This window comes from Pipistrellus hanaki (assembly GCF_964339955.1).
Source record: "Pipistrellus hanaki genome assembly, chromosome: 3".
Classification (NCBI taxonomy): Eukaryota; Metazoa; Chordata; class Mammalia; order Chiroptera; family Vespertilionidae; genus Pipistrellus; species Pipistrellus hanaki.
The window spans coordinates 95,597,537-95,610,525 of NC_140505.1; the positions used below are offsets into that span (position 1 = coordinate 95,597,537).

Here is a 12,989-nt window from a genome sequence, read left to right on the forward strand (position 1 = left end):
CAAAAAATGGGACTGGGAGAGGGAGAAAAACCTCAGCCTTACTGATCCGAGTTTAGGCAGCTGGGAATGTAAATGGGAAATCTAGGTGGTGAAAAAATTACAGAGGCATGAAGCTCAAATCAAGTTGAACTGAATGTGTGTGGAGACAGGCAGGATGCTCAATCAGAAAGCAGGCATGGGCCAGAAAGAAATATATCCTTGATAGAAGAGCAATGTGGGGCCAGACTTATGAGCTTTTACTGAGTTTTTAAACCATGTGCAGTGTAGATGGTATATAGTAAAGCCCTTATGGGCTAAAAGTTTTAGAGGTCAGAGCATCTGGAAATTAGTGGTGAAAGGGGAAGGAATCCCTAAGGAGCAAGAAAATTACAGAAAAACTAATTCTCAGCTCTCCTTAGAGCACATGTGTCAAACACACGGCCCGCGGGCCAAATCCAGCCCGCCAGGCCTTGCAATGTGGCCCGCACCGCGCTGTCATCACTGCACTCCGCTGTCAGTTTATGACATTGTCAGTTTATGACTGTTCAGTAAACCATTCGGCCCGCGATTTAGGCTGGATTTTAGATTTTGGCCCCTTCTCTGATTGAGTTCGACACCCCTAGAGCCTCTGCTTATGACTCATTACAAGAGAGATCACCACCTACTGGCTTTGGTATATATGCCATAAGAAAGAGCAGAGATATCAGTTCCTATGTGCTGTGATTTGGAACCAGTCAGGTTACTGCCTGTGGTAACAAAATTGTCAACCTCAGAACCCAAGCAGAATGAAATGTTGCTATGATGTATTATCCACAGTGTTGTTTTATATGTTTTGTGTTTTTTAAATCCTCATCTGAGGATATGTTTTTATTGACTTAAGAGACGGGGAAAGGAGAAAAGAAATATCTATGTGACAAACAATAATTAGTTGCCTCCTATACTGGCCCCAACCTTGGGAATTGAACCCGCAGCTGAGCTACTCAGCCAGGATTACAGTGTCCAGTTTTTAACAAGCAAAATAAATTGAGAAGTGAAACCCTTACTCAGGAAATAAGACAGTCAATAGAAACTAACTTCTGATGGCACCAGAGGTTGACTTTAGCATAAAGACTTAAAATATCTGTTTTTAAATGATTGAGGTGGTAAATTTTATGTGCTTTCCAAAAAGGAAACCACAATTTAAAAAACTTAAAAAATATACCTACATGCCTGGCCAGTGGTTGAGCATCCATCTAGTAACCAGGAAGTCATAATTCGATTCCTAGTCAGGGCATATGCCTGGGTTGTGGGCTTGATCCCCAGTGTAGGGCGTGCAGGAGGCAGCAGACCAATAATTCTCTCTCATTGTTGATGTTTCTATGTCTCTCTTCCTCTCCCTTCCTCTCTGAAACCAATAAAAAATATTTTTAAAAGATATATAATCCAAAAAATGAAATGAAAATGTATCAGAAGAATTCAGAGAAAATATACTAGTAATGAGTACACTAAGAGAAGTACTAAGGATATATAAGCAGGAATGAAGAGCACTAGGAATGGTAGATATCAATAAATATAAAAGACTAATTTATTCTTTACTTTCTATTAATTTTTTAAAATGGTATATTAGTATTTAAAGCAAAAATAACACTACTAATGGGCTTGTTATATACAGATACAGGGTAGGACAATATGGATAGGGATTAAGTGGAATTATTTTGTTGCAAGTTCCCTTTTTTCTCCTGACAATATAAATAAACATTCAAATGGATTGTGATAAGTTAAAGATGTATGTCACAGTCTTTAGAGCAATCACTAATATATAATTTGAAGGCAAAGAACTCGTCAACTGAGAGATTAAAATGGAATTTTAAAAAATTGATTAATATGAAAGGAAACAGGGAAGGAGGGACAAAAGAACAAAAACCAGATGAGATAAATAGAAATGGCAGGCCTAAATAAAATTATATTAATAATTATATTCACTGTAGAGGGATTAAGCACTCCAATCCAAAGGAAAGATTGTCATCCTGAATAAAAAAGCAAGATCCGCCAAAACCGGTTTGGCTCAATGGATAGAGCGTCGGCTTGGGGACTGAAGAGACCCGGGTTCGATTCCGGTCAAGGGCATGTACCTTGGTTGCGGGCATATCCCCAGTAGGGGGTGTGCAAGAGGCAGCTGATCGATGACTCTCTCTCATCGATGTTTCTAACTCTCTATCTCTCTCCCTTCCTCTCTGTACAAAATCAATAAAATATATATTTAAAAAAAAAAAAAAAAAAAAAGCAAGATCCAACTACACTGAGTGGCCAGATTATTATGATCTCTGAATGCATAATAATCTGGCTACTTAGTGTATATCCTATATAATAAAATGCTTATTTGCAATTGTCCCCTCAATCAGTTCGACCAGCAGGCAGGCTGGCCAACTGCCAATGTCCCCTTCCCAAGGCCAGGCTACATCCATGCACGATTCATGTATCAGGCCTCTAACACACACACACACACTGAGTGGCCAGATTATTATTATGCATTCAGAGAACATAAAAATCTGGCCATTCAGTGTATATCTTGCCTACAAGACATATTTAAAAAAATTCTTTTGGCCCTGGCTAGTGTTGCTAATTTAGAACATTGGCCCTTGCACAGAAGAGTCACAGGTTTGATTCCCTGTCAAGGGCATATATTGGGGTTGCAAGTTCAATCTCCAGCCCCAGTCGGGGTGCCAGATACAACCAATTGATGCATCTCTAAAATCAATAAAATAAGATAAAATAAAAAAGATGGTTCCACTCATCTTGGTACTTTTCTTCTCAAGAAATCCACCACAGGTGTTCCTGCAAAGGTGTCTACCATTCCCTCCACTGATGCCAATCAGAAACTTCTCCATCAAGGTACATAAGTATACTTCATTAAAGGTGTACAACTCCCTGGAAGTCGTACATAGTAGGTTAGACTAAAGGGAGAATGATGTAATTGATAATAAATTCACACAGAAGTATACATGGGAAGCCCTAGCCTACTGGCTTCGGTATACGTATATGTCAGTGGCTTAGGGGACACAGTCAATGCCTGTAGGCCTACACTGTTCAGTGCTGGCCTGAGCCCTGGAAATGGGGATTGTCTGAGTTGAAATCCTAGCTGAGTCTGTGACACACATTTGACTTAGAAAACTAAGGCAAAAAAGAGAATGTAAAACATCTCAGTATTTTTTTAAAAGATTCGTTAAGCACCTGTTTTCTTTTTTTCATATGTTTTTATTGATTTCAGAGAGAGGAAGGGAGAGGGAGAGAGAGATAGAAACCTCAGTGATGAGAGAGAATCATTTATCCGTTACCTCCAGCACACACCCCTACAACCTGGGCATGAGCCCTGACCAGGAATCGAACTAAGACCTCCTGGCCCACAAGTTGATGCTCAACTACTAAGCCACATCAGTCAGGCCTCATTTTTTTGTTTGACAATCTAAGGCACATGTGTCAAACACAAGGCCGGCGGGCCAAATCCAGCCTGCCAGGCCTTGCAATGTGGCCCGCAGCGCGCTGTCATCACTGCACTCCGCTGTCAGTTTATGACATTGTCAGTTTATGACTGTTCAGTAAACCATTCGGCCCGCGATTTAGGCTGGATTTTAGATTTTGGCCCCTTCTCTGATTGAGTTTGACACCCCTAATCTAAGGGAAAAAAGGTTAGTGCCCCTGACTAAACTAGTCAGCTGTTGCATGTTTTAAAAAATCTGTGGGCTCAGCTGGCATGGCTCAGTGGTTGAGCACTGATTGACCTATGAACCAGGAGATCATGGTTTGATTCCTGGTGAGAGCCATATGACTGAGTTTTAGGCTCAGTCCCAGTGTGGGGCATGCAGGAGGCAGCTTATCAATGATTCTCTCTCATCAATGATGTTTCTATCTCTCTCCTTCTATGAAATCAATAAAAATATATTAAAAAATTTTTTTTGTTGTACACCGGTTTAAATTTGCTGCTCTAGAGGTTTTCTGACCAGACCACTGGCACTATAATCATCCTCATTAAAACTTCAACCAACATAGAAGGGTAACATTTATAATTTTATAATTGCTTATTATCATTATTTTTAAATGGTAGTTTATACTCATTATAGAAAACTTTTGGCACTGGAGGTGAAGGAAACAAGCAATTGAGAATCTTACCTCTGAAAGACAACTACTAGGAAGATTAAATTGTTAACATTAATATTTTGATACTAGAGGCCCGATGCATGAAATTCATGCACGGGTAGAGTCCCTAGGCCTGGCCAGCAATCAGGGCCTATCTGTGGGGCAACCAACGGGGCGATCAGTGAGCCCCTGATGGCACCTGCCTTGGTTGGCCTTGCACCTGTGGGCTAGTGGCAGTTCGTGCATTGAGAGTCTGACCCCTGGTGTCAGTGTGCGAAATAGTGACCGGTCATTCCAGTTTGGTCTATTTGCATATTAGGCTTTTATAGGACGTAAACACTTCAGTCTTTAAGAGAACTAACAAATTAGATTCACATTGTTTTGGAATCTCGCCAACTTTCTGATTTTTACTAAAGGCTTTATAAAGGTTTATTATTTTGTGGGTTGCTGCTACTCCATATACCCTTTTTTATTTTTATTTTTTATTTTTAACATATTTTTATATTTGTTTATTTATTTATAGTAAGGGAGAGGGAGAGAAAAATAGAAAGAAACATCAGTGATTAAAGAGAATCATTGATTGGCTGTCTCCTGCACACCCTACACTGGGGATGGAGCCTGCAACCCGTGCATGTTCCCAGACCAGGAATTGAATGGTGACCTCCTGGTTTGTAGGTTGATGCTCAACCATTGAGCCACACTGGCCAGGCCATATCCCACTTCTTTCTCTCTCTTTTTTCCTCCCTCCCTTCCTCCCTCCCTTCCTTCCTTCCTTCCTTCCTTCCTTCCTTCCTTCCTTCCTTCCTTCCTTCCTTCCTTTTTCTTCTTCTCCTCCTCCTCCTTCTCCTCCTCCTCCTCCTCCTCCTCCTCCTTCTTCTTCTTCTTCTTTAAATAAATCTTTATTGTTCAGATTATTACAAATGTTCTTCACCCCCGCCCCTCCATTGCTCCCCTCCACCAGGTTCCCATCCCACCCTCTGCCCTTTCCCCACCCCCCATTGTCCTCATCCATAGGTGCGCAGTTTATGTTCACTCTCTTCCCACTTCCCCCTCTCCCCTTTTCTCCGAGAATCGTTAGTTCACTCCCCTTCCATACCTCTGATTCTATTATATTCACCAGTTAATATTGTTCATCAGATTTTTTTTTAATTCCCTTGGTTTTTAGATTCACTTGTTGATAGTTACGTATTTGTTGTTCATAATTTTTATCTTTATTTACTTTCTCTTCTGAAAGAACCCCCTTCAGCAATTCATATAATTCTGGTTTGGTGGTGATGAACTCCTTTAGCTTTTTTTTTATTAGTCAAGCTCTTTATCTGGCCTTCGATTCTGAGTGATAGCTTTGCTGAGTAGATTATTTTTGGCTGTAGGTTCTTGCTATTCATCACCTTGAATATTTCTTGCCATTCCCGTCTGGCCTGCATGGTTTCTGTTGAGAAATCGGCTGACAATCATATGCGTGCTCCTTTATAGGTAACTACCTGCTTTTCTCTTGCTGCTTTTAATATTCTCTCTTTGTCTTTTGCTCTTGGGATTTTAATTATGATGTGTCTTGGTGTGGTCCCCTTTGGATTCCTTTTGTTTGGGGTTCTGTGCACTTTCTGGACTTGTAAGTCTAATTCTTTCACCAGGTGGGGGAAGTTTTCTGTCACTCTTTCAGTATGTTTTCGATATCTTGCTCTCTCTCATCTTCTGGGACCCTCATAATTCTGATGTTGGTTCACTTGAAGTTGTCCCAGAGGTTTCTTACATTATCTTCAACTTTCTGGATTCTCTTGTCTTCTTGCTTCTGCGGAGGAGTGTCCTTTGGCTCTTTGTGTTCCAAATCTTTGACTTGATTCTTGCGATCTTCCATTCTGTTTTTAGGACTCTCTATAATATTTTTTATTTCAGACAATGTATTCTTTATTTCTTGTTGATCCCTTATTATTTCTTGTTGATCCCTTATTAGTTCTTGTTGATCCCTTTTCATCTCCTCATAGGTCTTATCGACCTTTTCTAGGAAATTCTTGAAAAACCTTATAAACGTGGTTTTGAACTCTATACCCAGTCTCTTCTTTTCCTCCATTTCTTTTGTTTGTGATCTATTTCCTTGTCTCGGCATTTTCACAGCTTCCTTGAGTTAGTAGGGTGGCTTTGTGTGCTAAGGTGTCCTATGGTTCAGTGGGTCAGCCTCCCAGTTACCTGAGGTGGACAGTCTTGGTGTAGCCCTTTGTGGGCTGTGTGTGCAGTCTTGTTGTTAAGCCTTGCTTGTTATTGGTATCACTGGGAAGCGTTGATCTCCAAGCCAATTGGCTATGAGGATCAGAAGTGTCTTAGCTAGGAGGGTTTCTGTATTCCGCTTGAATGGGGTGGAGTCTCTGGGTAGCACAGACAAGCTTTGTTGAATCCTGCACAATTGGTTTCAGGCATGCGCACCTCTTTGGTATAGGTGCAGACAAGCTTTAGATTCCTGTCTGCCCCTCCCTAGGAGAGTCCTATTGGCAGGGAATGAGGAAGCTAGCCACTGGAAGGGCCTCTGTGCTCCGCTTGGATGGGGCATAGTCTCGGGTGGTGCAGACAAGCTTTAGTCAGCCCCTCCCTTCAAGGGTCTGGTTTCTGAGTCCTGCAGTAATGGCCGCTGGCTTCACACACCTCCGAGAGATCCCCGCGCCCACTGCCCAACAATCTGGCTTCTCCCTGTCTGGGGCCGTCTATCAGTGCAATAGGGTGGTTCTGTTTTCCTCCCGAACAAGAAAGCCAGCCTCCCATTAGCTGTCCGCCCTCTCCACGCAGGGAGTAAGCCGTTAGCGAACTTGGCCCGCCCTCTCCGCGCTCCGCAAGCAAGCCGGCAGCGAACTCTGCAGCCGCCTTTTCGCGCACAGTTCTCCGCACCTTCACAGTCCCTGAGGTTCAGCGCACCTTCTCTCTCCTTTCCAGATGGTAGAGCGTCCCCTTAGCCAGCCGTCCAGCACCTCAGGATGATGTTTCCCCTGTTTTTCAGTTCCAAACTCAAACTTGTTGTGGTGTCTGCCCTATGCCGCCATCTTGGGTTTTTTTTTTTTTCTTCTTTTTTTCTTCTTGTATTTAAACCTATTCATGTCATTTTTTCAGATTGATGGGTTTTTTTTGGTTGCTTTTAATTTGATAACTCTTTATTGTTCAGATTATTGCAAAAGTTTCTCCTTTTTCCCCTTATAGCTCCCCTCCACCTGGTCCCCATTACACCCTCTGCCCTTACCTCACCTCACTTTCCTCATTCATAGGTGTATGATTTTGGTCCAGTCTCTTCCTGCACCCCTGTACCCCTTACCCCCTGAAAATTATCAGTCCACTCCCTTTCTATGCCCTTGATTTTATTACATCCACCAGTTAATTCTGTTCATCAGATTTTTAATTCACTTGATTTTTAGATTCACTTGTTGATAGATATGTATTTGTTGTTCATAATTTTTATCTTTACTTTTTTCTTCCTCTTCTTAAAGAATACCTTTCAACATTCTAAATAATACTGGTTTGGTGGTGATTAACTCCTTTAGCTTTTTCTTATCTGTGAAGCTCTTTATATGACCTTCCAATCTGAATGATAACTTTGCTCTGGGTAGAGTAATCTTGGTTGTAGGTTTTTGCTATTAATCACTTTGAATATTTCTTGCCTCTCCCATCTGGCCTGCATAGTTTCTGTTGAGAAATCAGATGACAATTGTATGGGTGCTCCCTTTTAGGTAACTAACTGTTTTTCTCTTGCTGCTTGTAAGATTCTCTCTTTATCTTTTGCCCTAGGCATTTTAATTATGACGTGTCTTGGTGTGGTCCTCTTTGAATTCCTTTTGTTTGGCGTTCTGTGCGCTTCCTGGACTTGTAAGTTTACTTCTTTCACTAGGTGGCATAAGTTTTTGGTAATTATATCTTTAAATAGGTTTCCAGTATCTGCTCTCTCCTGGCACCCTCATAATTCTGATGTTGGTATGCTTGAAGTTGTCCCAGAGGCTTCTTACACTGTCTTCAACTTTTTGAATTCTTTTTTCTTTTCCGGTTGAGTGTATTTTGCTTCTTTGTATTTCAAATCTTTAACTTGATTCTTGCATTCCTCTAGTCTGCTGTTGGGTTTTTGTATACCGTAATATTTTTTTTATTTCAGTGAATATATGTTTAATTTCTAATTGGGCCTTTTGCATATCCTCGAGGGGTCTGGCTAAATTTATCGGCCTTTTCTAGAAAATTCAGGAAAAACCTTATAACCACAGTTTTGAATTCTATATCCAGTCATTTTTCCCCCTCCATTTCTTTTGTTTGTGATCTGTTACTTTGTCTCCACATTTTCACTGCTTCCCTGAGTTGGTAGGGTAGCTTTGTGGGCCTGGGTGTCCTATATGGTTCAATGGGTCAGCCTCACAGTTGCCTGATATAGACACTGTTGGTGCACCCCTTTGTGGACTGTATGTACGCCCTTATTGTAGTTAAGTCTTTTCTTTTTAAAAAAAAATATATTTTATTGATTTTCCACAGAGAGGAAGGGAGAGGGATAGAGAGCTAGAAACGTCGATGAAAGAGAAACATCGACCAGCTGCCTCCTGCATATCCCCCACTGGGAATGTGCCCGCAACCAATGTACATGCCCTTGACTGGTATCGAACCTGGGACCTTTCAGTCCGCAACCGACGCTCTTTTAACTGAGCCAAACCGGTTTCAACTGTAGTTAAGTCTTGATTGTTGTTGGTGTCACTGGGAGGAATTGACCTCTAGTCAATTCGCGTGCCTTCGTACCTAGGCTTTTCAGCTTTTCAGCGCTTGTGCTCCTTTCTCTTTCAGCCAGTTTTCCTGTGGTTCTGGGTGATAGATGTTTTGTCTTTTAGTTGCAGTTTTGAAATTGTTGTGCGAGGCGGGAGTTTAGTTGTTTACCTACACCGCCATCTTGGTTTTTCCTTCTGAGCTGTTTATTTTCTCTTACTTACTGAAGGATATTTTCTCTGGTTATAGGATTCTGAGTTGATATTTCTTTTTTCCTTTTTTTCAACCACTGAAAAATAGTTACTTCTTCCTGACCTTCATGTTTTCTGATAAAAGGAGCTAGAAACTCACATCTGAAATCTATATGTTCATGTTGGCCAGTGTCACCTCAATAAATTTAATAATAATAATAATAATAATAATAAAATAACCGGGAGTTTTCACATTAAAATTTGGGCTTTTTGCTTCTCTTGAAAAGCAGAATCCGCCGAGACTGGTTTGGCTCAATGGATAGAGCGTCGGCTTGGGGACTGAAGGGTCCCGGGTTCGATTCCGGTCAAGGGCATGTACCTTGGTTGCGGGCATATCCCCAGTGGGGGGTGTGCAAGAGGCAGCTGATCGATGACTCTCTCTCATCAATGTTTCTAGCTCTCTATCTCTCTCCCTTCCTCTCTGTACAAAATCAATAAAATATTCAAAAAAAAAAAAAAAAAGAGGCAAATATTAAAAAAAAAGAAAAAAAAAAAAAAAAAAAAAAAGAAAAGCAGAATCCATGACTCATCTCTCCTATGGAAGCTGGTTCCATGGCTCTTGGGTGACTTTCGACTCCCCTGTTGGTGCTGACATGGAGGAGGACTCTCTATCCTAAGCCCAGGGCAGTTGCTTACCCAACACAGCAGTGAAGGATGGGTTGTTTTAGGGACCACCTTGCTGGCTGGAGGAGCATTCCAATGGTCATCCCTTCTAGAAACTTCCCACTCCTTTTCTCTAAGCAGATAGGAGCTCAAAACCTTTGTTTAAAAAAAGGAAGATCAAAGTGCTTAGGTGGAGGACCTACAGCCCATCAGGAGAAGATGGCCTGTCCATGCTCTCTCGAAAGGTGCTATGCTTCAGCACATCTTTGGCCTGGCCATTTGCAAAGTTTGTGCGGCCACCTGTTCATGTATATGGTATCAAAAGTAGCTATGCTATTGCTCTTTTTTCTGCTGCATCTAAACAGAATAAACTGGAACAAGTAGAAAAGAATTGTACAAATCTTGAAGGAACCCAAAATGGCTGCTTTGATTTTGAATACCTTTGCAAAGCATTCTGTTAAAGAGAAAAGCCTGAGTGGCTTGACCACAAAAGAAGTTTTCTCCCCTCACGTCCAACCTGATCAATTTGCTTGCTAAAAATGGTCACTTGACCAACACCCCAGATGTTATGTCTACCTTGTTGAGTGTCCACTGTGGAGAAGTCCCATGCACAGTGACCACTACATCTCCTTTAGATGAAGCCATTCTTTCTTAATTAAAAACAAAACCAACAACAACAACAACAACAACAAAAACCCAGTACTGAATAGTTTCCTAAATAAAAGCCAAATAATTGAAGTTGAAAGTTAAGATTGACTCATCAATCATGGGTGGGATGATTATCTGTATTGGAGAGAAATTGTTGTTGATATGCCTGCAAAAACCAAGATTCAGAAGTTGAGCCAGGCTATGCAGGAGGTTTTCTGAAAGTGTTGATTTTTCTGTCAGCAAAAATTCTTAAACTGGGAGAAAGAACAAAATGCTTCCTGAACAGGAAAAAACAAAAACAAACAAACAAAAAACAACCCTTATTTATTTATTTATTTATTTATTTTTTATGCTTAGCATGGGGACTATAAAACACCAGCCACTGTCAAAACATCCAGCTGTAGTGTAAAAGGGGAATTTTTATATACAATCAAGATAGCTGTGTCCCAGAAAAGTGCTCTTATCTTTTAAAACAGGGCAATGTGGCTTGTTTATCCCTCAGAGAATATCTGGTATTTGGAAAATCTCTTTGTGGGAATAATGAGGATCTTTTATTCTTCATCAGGGTGAGTAACTGTTTAATAGCAATTTCAGTTTCTCAAAAACACATAAATGAACCCTCACAACCCTCATATCCATGTTGACTTTGTGTGTGTATCTGTAATGTCCTTCATCTCTGTTCCCCTTCTTGCTTGAGTTTTTAACTTCTCTGATCCAGGTGTTAAACAAAGGTTTCCTAAAAGCTCCTTAACAATGAAATAGAAAGCTTAACTCTGATTTCAGTGTAGCTTGCTTCCGACTCTTCAAACATTTAGAAAGGGGACATTTACTCTAAACATTTACTCTGTTTAGAATTAGGGTCAATGGGAGCAAAGTCCTGTGCATGATAGGGGGATGAGCTTTCTGACAGTGTGGTCTGAAAATGACTTGTCAGGGGGGTTAGACTCCACAGGCAGTGGGACAGGAGGGTTCAGGGCTTGTGCTGAGGATGTCTAGAACATCAAACTAAATGCATGACCTGGGCAACAGTGCTCAACCCTTACCACAGCGTTATTAGACTTGTGAGGAGCTCTGGAAATCACAAGCATGGAAAGACACACATATACATATATACACACATACACATTTACATACATTGCATATACATACTTGCACTCACATACATAAACATACATTCAAATGTACACACTCATGCAAATTTATATATACACACACATTTACATGCAAACACACACTCAAAAACACGCACACTCACACATATACACACACTGACATAGACCACTCTCACATGACTCATGTGGGCACAGGACTGGGTTCCAACCCTGCAGGTTTAGATTTAATTGCTTGCAGGTGAGTTCTGGCCATTGGTATTTAAAAACCTCTTCAACGAATTTGAGGACCCCCTTTACTCCAGTCACTTAGTGTCACAAATGAAATCAACACCTGTGATTTGAGGATGACAGTATGAAGCAAGTATCTGTGTAGGTTTTGTTGCTTCCTGTCACAGTGGTTGTAGCACTGAGGAGGTAAGGAGTTTTTACTTACAGTTTTGTGACAGTGGCTCTGTTCAAGACGCTCGGAGCTGTCAGAGGAGGCCACTTGATTTGTGCTAGAATGTGTGTGATGACAGCAAGAGGCCTGAGCATCTGGGGTCCTGGAATAGGTGTGGGAAATTTTTACTGAGAACAGTAGGAAAACTGAACATCTGAGTTAAATAGAAGCACAGGAGAGTTAGGACTTGGAGAGGGTTTTATTTTTTCTCGAAATTTTATGGGCACATCAGAAACTGCCTCTTTAAGCACTTTTAGTTATGGAAAGTTTTAGCATGTTCAGAAGTAGAGAGAATGAAATAATGAGCTCCTTAATATTCATTGTCTAACTTTAACCAAGACCTATGTGCTGCTTTGTCCATCCCTTCCTCCCAGGCTCCCTTTAAATAAATCCCAGTCACCAGACCAAGAAGTACCCTTCATTATGTTGGCAATCAAGGGTATCTCCCACCAATGACGTGGCTTAAAGATGATAAAGTGAATGTGGAGAGAACAGAAAGGTTAAGTGACTTCCAAGTTGTGGGCCAGTGTATTGTGAATACTGGTGTGACGGAACTGGTAGTAGTCATGTTGGTAATAACAACACTGGGATGGCATGTCTGTAGGAAAGGTGCTGTGTGAAAGGATAGGAGTTAGCTTCTGTCCCCTAGCCTGGTGCAAGCACTTTCTGAGGACAGAGGTGCAGTGTTTACCAGTGTTAGGGACTGTTCACAGGGCTGGGCAGTGTGGCTTAGGTGTGCCTGCTTCATGCAGGGCAACATCTGTGACATTGAGCCAAGTTTGAGAGCACTGTGTGGTGATTTCTCCCACTTAACATTCTTTTTTAAGTAGAAGCAAGGTCTTGTAAACTGGAAATGCCATTTTATTTATGGAGACTAGAGGCCCAGTGCACAAAATTCATGCACGGTGTGTGTGTGTGTCCCTCAGCCCAGTCTGTACCTTCTCCAATCTGGGACCACTCGAGGGACATCCCACTCACAATCCAGGACTGCTGGCTCCCAACTGCTCACCTGCCTGCCTGCCTAATTGCCCCTAACTGCTTCTGCCTGCCAACCTGATCACCCCCTAACCACTCCCCTGCCAGCCTGATTAACACCTAACTGCTCCCCTGCCAGCCTGATTGCCCCTAACTGCC

At 41.5% G+C, this 12,989-nt stretch overlaps 1 protein-coding gene and 1 pseudogene across 4 annotated transcripts in view; both read left to right on the forward strand.

The window, feature by feature from the left end:
- Nucleotides 1-12,989, forward strand: part of LATS2 (large tumor suppressor kinase 2) — a 121,076-nt gene that overhangs the window by 61,044 nt on the left and 47,043 nt on the right. The window lies entirely within an intron of this gene.
- LOC311619921 (ATP synthase subunit O, mitochondrial-like) lies at nucleotides 9,294-10,523 on the forward strand (annotated as a pseudogene). The gene has a single exon. The product of its transcript is annotated as an ATP synthase subunit O, mitochondrial-like (transcript).